The sequence below is a fragment of the Propithecus coquereli genome, unplaced genomic scaffold (assembly GCF_000956105.1).
Source record: "Propithecus coquereli isolate 6110/MARCELLA unplaced genomic scaffold, Pcoq_1.0 Scaffold59, whole genome shotgun sequence".
In the NCBI taxonomy this organism is placed as follows: Eukaryota; Metazoa; Chordata; class Mammalia; order Primates; family Indriidae; genus Propithecus; species Propithecus coquereli.
This window is the reverse complement of record NW_012151840.1, coordinates 4791991-4798255: the sequence shown is the minus strand read 5'-3', so window position 1 is coordinate 4798255 and position 6265 is coordinate 4791991.

The window sequence follows — 6265 nt, the reverse complement described above, 5'->3', positions numbered from 1 at the left end:
GGTGCCGGCGCCGGTGGAAGAGACGGGGCCTGTGGTGGCTCAGGCAGCAGCCGCCACTCCCAGAGCTGGAGCCGCAGCAGCCCCCAGAGCTGGAGCCGCAGCAGCCCCCAGAGCTGGAGCCACAGCAGCCCCCAGAGCTGGAGCCACAGCAGGAAGAGACTGGAGGGGGACATGGAGCTGGGCACTGGGGCGGGCACTTTGGAGGGCACTTGGGTGTGCATTTTGGGGGGCACTTGGGAGGGGGCTGGCACTGCTGCTGGTTTTGCTGGCAGGACATCTTCGTAGGACTTTTTCAACCTGAAAGTTGCAATAATCAAACACTTTAGCTGTATAAAACCAAGGATGGCAATCTGATGTTAAAATTAAATCATATGGTGATGGTGAATAGTATTTAGTGTGTGCGTATATCTGTAGATAGATAGATATACATACCCACACACATATCAGTAAGTGAAATGAAACAACTTAAATCTTTCCTGCTGAATAAAAACAAGTGATTGAAAAATCAGATAAAATAAGAAGCTTCTATTTTATCCTTCAGTAGACAGCCAGTATTTTCTGATCTCCATGAGCTTAGACAGTGTTCACACCTAAATAAAGAACTTAGTCCCTAAATATAATAAGAAGTCCCTGGCAAAATTGTGAGACCTGCAATTCTCCCAACCCAAGGCAAGATTTCCAGAGACTCAAGGCAGACTGAGTATTATCCTTGCTCAGTATGGCAGAAGTCAAGCACACAGCTCTCTTTCCCCAGCCTGCCCCCTCCCGTGCCTCTGTCCTGCTCAGACCTCTGTGGTCCCCCAGGTTTCCACTCACCCTGGTCACACACAGGAGCACAGTCAGGGCCGCCTCAGAACAGGTGAGGTGCTGGAGCCGGGTATGCCCTTTATAGGGCCCAGGCTTGGCTCCGGGAGGGGCAGGAGGTGGCTCTTGCACAACCAGGCACGTGCTGGGTCATTCCTGACATTCTCCTGCCTCCTGTCCCTGCAATCCAAGGAGGCCTTAGGAGCTCTCAGGACCCTCTCCGGGGCTGGGGTTAGACAGGCTTTAGCTAATAACAATCTCCGCTGGCTGGGGCCTTAAAGAGTCAAGTTGAGATGCCCAAGGAGCCAATGTGTGAACAAATTGCCGTTTTCACTCTGGGTATTCTCAGGTCAAAGCCACAGGCTATTTTATTTTGTATTTATTTTTTATCATTGTGGAAACTGTCCATTCTGTTTCCCAGCCAGGCATCCCCAGGTTGGCTGCTCTGGAGTTTTGGATTGGGAAGAATCCTCTCCATCCAGCCATCTTCCTGAGACTTGTCCTTCAGGGTGGACGCTGGGTCCCTGCTCCTCCCTTGGATGTCCTCTAAGCAGTTGTGTTGTGTTAATTTCCTTTAGTTGTAAAGATAACGATGACTGAAATTATTTAGTCAAAACAATGAACTCTTGACGAGGCAAGATGTAGGCAATCTGTAGGGCTCAGATCTCTGTGTAAATTCTAGTCCTAATTACATGACCTTTGAAATATCACTCATGTTTCCTGGGCATCAGCATTCTTTTTTAAAATTATAATTTTATTCATTGATTTGAACATTAACTAAGACGTGACAAGATTTAGCATATGTTTGGCACATAGAAGATGCTTAATAATGCGTGTTAAAAAAATGAGCAGTATTTAGGCCTAATGTGGGGGTCTAGAGATAGGCATTTATGTTCCAGCTCTCAAGGGGCTTTTCCCTAAACTATAACCAGAGCCCTGGGAAAAGGTTTCCATGCTGGGGAGCTTCTGAGCTGGGAGCTCAGTTACTGCTGGGGATGAGGAACAGGGATGATGTTGACTGTTGGATTGAATTCAGCTTGACATTGAGCAAGCAGGGAAGAGTTTGGGAAATAGATTTGTTTTTTCATTTGTTGAGAGCACACTATGTACCACTCATTGTGCTAGGGACAGGGGCAGAGCTGTGAACAAATGGAGGAGACTTCCCCCTCACTGAGGTACCCACATAAAGAGGAGAGCGGATGACCTCCAGGTCTCTTTTGACCCAGAGGTGCCCCATTCTCCATTTATTTATTATCTATTTTTGGACAAGGTTCCTAACCTCCAAGAGCTTTCAGGTCAAGGGTGGTGAAATAAATCAACACATGAACAAAGTATTTGGTTAAACGGACATTCATTCCTTTAGCACGTTGGATGGGGTCTGTGGATATCTGTCAGGAATTTGGGATTTGGAGGTGAATCAGACACAACCTCTGACCTTGAAAAGTTCACAGTCCACTGGAATCTCTGAAGATATTCTTTGCACAAGAAAAGCCCATGAGATCCAAAGAAGATGGCTCTGAATCTCACCTCTTGCATCACTAGTTTGCAATGAGATCTATGGGATACTTTGAGTAGTCCGGCTTTGTCTTCGGTGTTGTCATCCTGAGTTTCCTCATTCTCTGTGAAGAGATGTTTATAGTAACCATGGTTCTCTGTGCCCCGAGCACTGCTCACCACAGTGTCCTCATGCTCGTGGGTCTGTGCACAGGCTCTCCTGTCCTCCCTCCCTGCTTTCTGGATTCATGGACAATCGGAAAAATCCCACAGGATGTTGAAAGAATAGGAACCTCACATTTCTTTGCATTACAGATTTTACAGTCAGGGGAAAGAGTGCCTTCTATTCTTTCAAGTTAACTGTTGCTAAAGCATTATCAGTACATGATCCTATTTCCTTTTTTTCCCTATGGTGTTTCAATAGAGCTCTAGTGCATACGATTGAATTAATCATAATCCTTGGTTCACGACACCCTCTCGTTTTCATTCCATAGGGCCCTCTTTATATATTTATGTATTGTACATCTAAATCTATCCTTTCATCATATATTTTATTTAATAGATAAAATAATTATTTTTCCTTTCCTGTTTAAATTGTTTTAACACATTCACACATTTCATTAAAATATATTGTTTTAAAGTTATTAAAAGATAACATGCTATACATATTCTTTTTATACTAAATGTTATACTTCCAAGATTTTTACACATTATTGCATTTCACTGTAGTTCATTTTGACAGCTGAATCACATTGTGTGTGCACACCATAGTTTATATATCTTATCCCCTACAAATTGGCAGTTTGTGGTTTTCATATGTTTTCTTTATTCTAAGTATTCTTGTACATGTCTCTTAAGAGCAGAATTGTTTAATCTTGATGTAAATAGTAGTTAAAATTTAAATTTATAATAGAATGCTAATCTATTTTTAAATGATTGTTTGAATTTTTATGCCCACTATCCTTAAACAAATTTGAAATTATCTACTCCTTGTAAGTTTCATACTATTGACTATAAAACTATTTAGGCCAGTGTTTTTTTTGGGAATGTTTTAAAGCAGTACTTTAGTTTCTTTATTATTTACAAGACAACTAATGCTTTTTGTTTTTTCTTAAGCTTATTTCAGTAGATAATACACTTTAATGTATGTTTCCCATTTTATCTAAGTTTTCAATAACCATATACTTTGGAAGTATATAGTTATTGATAATCTTTTATTTTTATATTTTTATTCTCTGCTTTATTGTCAGTATGAAGATACATAACTTTTTAAAATTCATAATATTATTTAATTATATTTTCTCTTTTAAAAAAAATCAAACAACCTAGATTAATCTTGCCAGGGTTGGGTTTTTATTTTGTTTTGTTTTTGTTTTGTTTTGGGGGCCTATTTTAGAATTGGGACTCCTTATTTTAAGAATAAGAAAACTTGCCAAATTTCCATTTCAACCCTTTTCAGACCCCAGGCTATGGTGGCCAGAGAGCTACCAAATCCCCTCAGGAGTAGAGCCAGGGCAACACAAAGAAATCCTGTTCCCAGAGGAACTCAGAAAATGGGTGGGAATTAACTGGCTCTGAGTTTTCACATCTCACTCCTCCTTCTCCAGCTCCCCAGGGGGTGGTGGATTGTAATCTAAAAAGCAAGTGATATTTTCTGCCTGGGTAGGGGTGTAATCTAAAAAGCAAGTGATATTTTCTGCCTGGGTAGGGGCGAGGAAGTACTGAGGGTGAAGTCCTCCCCTGATGAGTAGGTTTGCAGAGCAGGGCTCGTTGTGCACCATCCAGTCCTTGGCCTCACTGGGGGCTTGGCACAGACTCAGGAACCTTTCCTTTATAATTATTTCTAGTCAGAATGTCTAATATTCCCCAATGGAATATGAACTTAGAGGCCTAATTGACAAAATACACGAAGATCACAAGCATTTAAAAAGATTCCGTTAAGATCAGAGGTATTAGAAATGATTCATCAGTTTATTTAAATGAATATATAAGATGAAGTTTATTTGATAGTGTATGAAATAGATTCTTAACTCATCAACATTTCTACTCCTGATCAGGACTGTTTTTTTTTAAACGTATTATAAACACACTGGCACAGAAAGGAATTAAAGAAAAAGATAAAATCATCTATAAGATACTCAAGGAATCATAAGTATAACTAAAAATATAGTAAGGGATAGAGAAGATAGAAAATATAAAAAGAACAACAACAACAACAAAAAAAACCCAAAAGAATCAGACAAAAAGTGATAAACTCAGAAGAGAGACAATGGAAATCTAACACACATATAATTTGTATGCCTGAAGAAGGAAAGAAAGACAATGCATGAGAGATAATACTTGAAACTGTAATTCAGAGACTCTTATTCCATGTGAAGTGGAGTAAAAGTCTTCTTCTCCCACTCAATGCAACCATAAAACCTGGAGAAACTGCGTAGAGCTAGCTATTTGAGAATTCTGAAATAGCAGCTGGCAGATAGGCGGAGGGCACAAGGATCAAAGTAGAACTGAAAAGGTGGTGAGCTTACTTTTTTCTCCTCTGGTATTTCTTGGCCTGAACTTAATGCCGCTGGAAGCCTGAAAATAAGCACTCTGGGGCATATGGAGCACTTTAGGAGAAGACAGCAGTTCTGGCTTAAGCAGCAAAAGGAGAAGTCCTAATGTTTAGAGAGAGGGTGGAAGTCCCCCGTTTCAATCTCTTTGTCCTTTCATACCCCGCATCTCAGGCAATTCCATGGTGGCAGTGACAGTAGCCGGTGAGGAGGCTGGCCGGAGTCAAAACTGTGAGAAGAGGAACAATTTTTCTCCATTTGCTGGAGCTGTGATCCCAAAAGGGTGGGACCAACTCCCATTGCTTTTTCCTCTCTGTCCTCTCACCCCTTGGGCCCAGACATGGGCATAATGCTATAAGTGTGCGGCAGAGCAGGGTAGCAAGAGGCTCAATTTCTGGCAGGAAGAAGCATGAAGGTGAGCCCCACAGAACCTGAAAGTGCTGAGGAGATTACAGAGGGAGAGATAGAAGCTCAGGAAAATGATCCCACAAAATTGTCTATGAATTCCAGAGTTCACTGCCAGGACACACATGCAAAGATCTGGTCCTAAGTAGCAAACAAAAACATACGAGAACTTACTTAACAGAGATTTTACTTCCCAGGCAATAGGTTGACCATGCTTGGCACTCATTTTAAACAGATATGAGAAGACTACAAAGACTTTCAACACTTAACTGACATTGGAACCGCATCGCATAGCAAGTGTGTTGGAACTTGTAAAATGAGCCTAATCAGGTTGATTGCCTGTTAAAACAAAAACATCAACATTTCCCATAGGATTTAAATAAGACCCAGAGTCTTGTTTTAAAATGTAAAAAATGCTCAGCATCCAACCGCGATTAGTTGGCATGAGAAGAACCATGAAAATATCAACTCACACAGCAATCAACGGAGAGCAATATCTGGACGACACAACAGTTGGAATTATCTGAAAAAGACTTTAAAGCAGTTATTATAAAAATGTTTAAATGAGAAATCATGAATAATATAGAAACATTGTTAAAATAAAAATATGCAGCAAGAAAAGATATAAATAAGTACCAAATGAAAATTTTAGAGCTGAAAAATGCAAAAATTGAAATTTTTAAAAAAGCTATTGGATAAATCCAATAGCAGAATGGAGATGACAAAGAAAAGAGTCAGTAAACTTGAAAACAGATCAAGAGAAACGATCCAATTTGAAAAAAAGAATAAAAACTAAAAGAAAATTGACCGCATCAGGGACCTGTGAGTCAATAACAGAAGATCTGCCATGTATGTCACTGGAGTTCCAGAAAAAGAGAAGAATTAATGTGGGACTGAAACAAATGTGTGAAAAAATAATGGTTGAAACTTCTCAAGTTTAGAGAAAGACGTAAACATACAGATTCAAGAATTAGAGTGAGCCCAAAACAAGATAAGCTCAAAGAAACCTA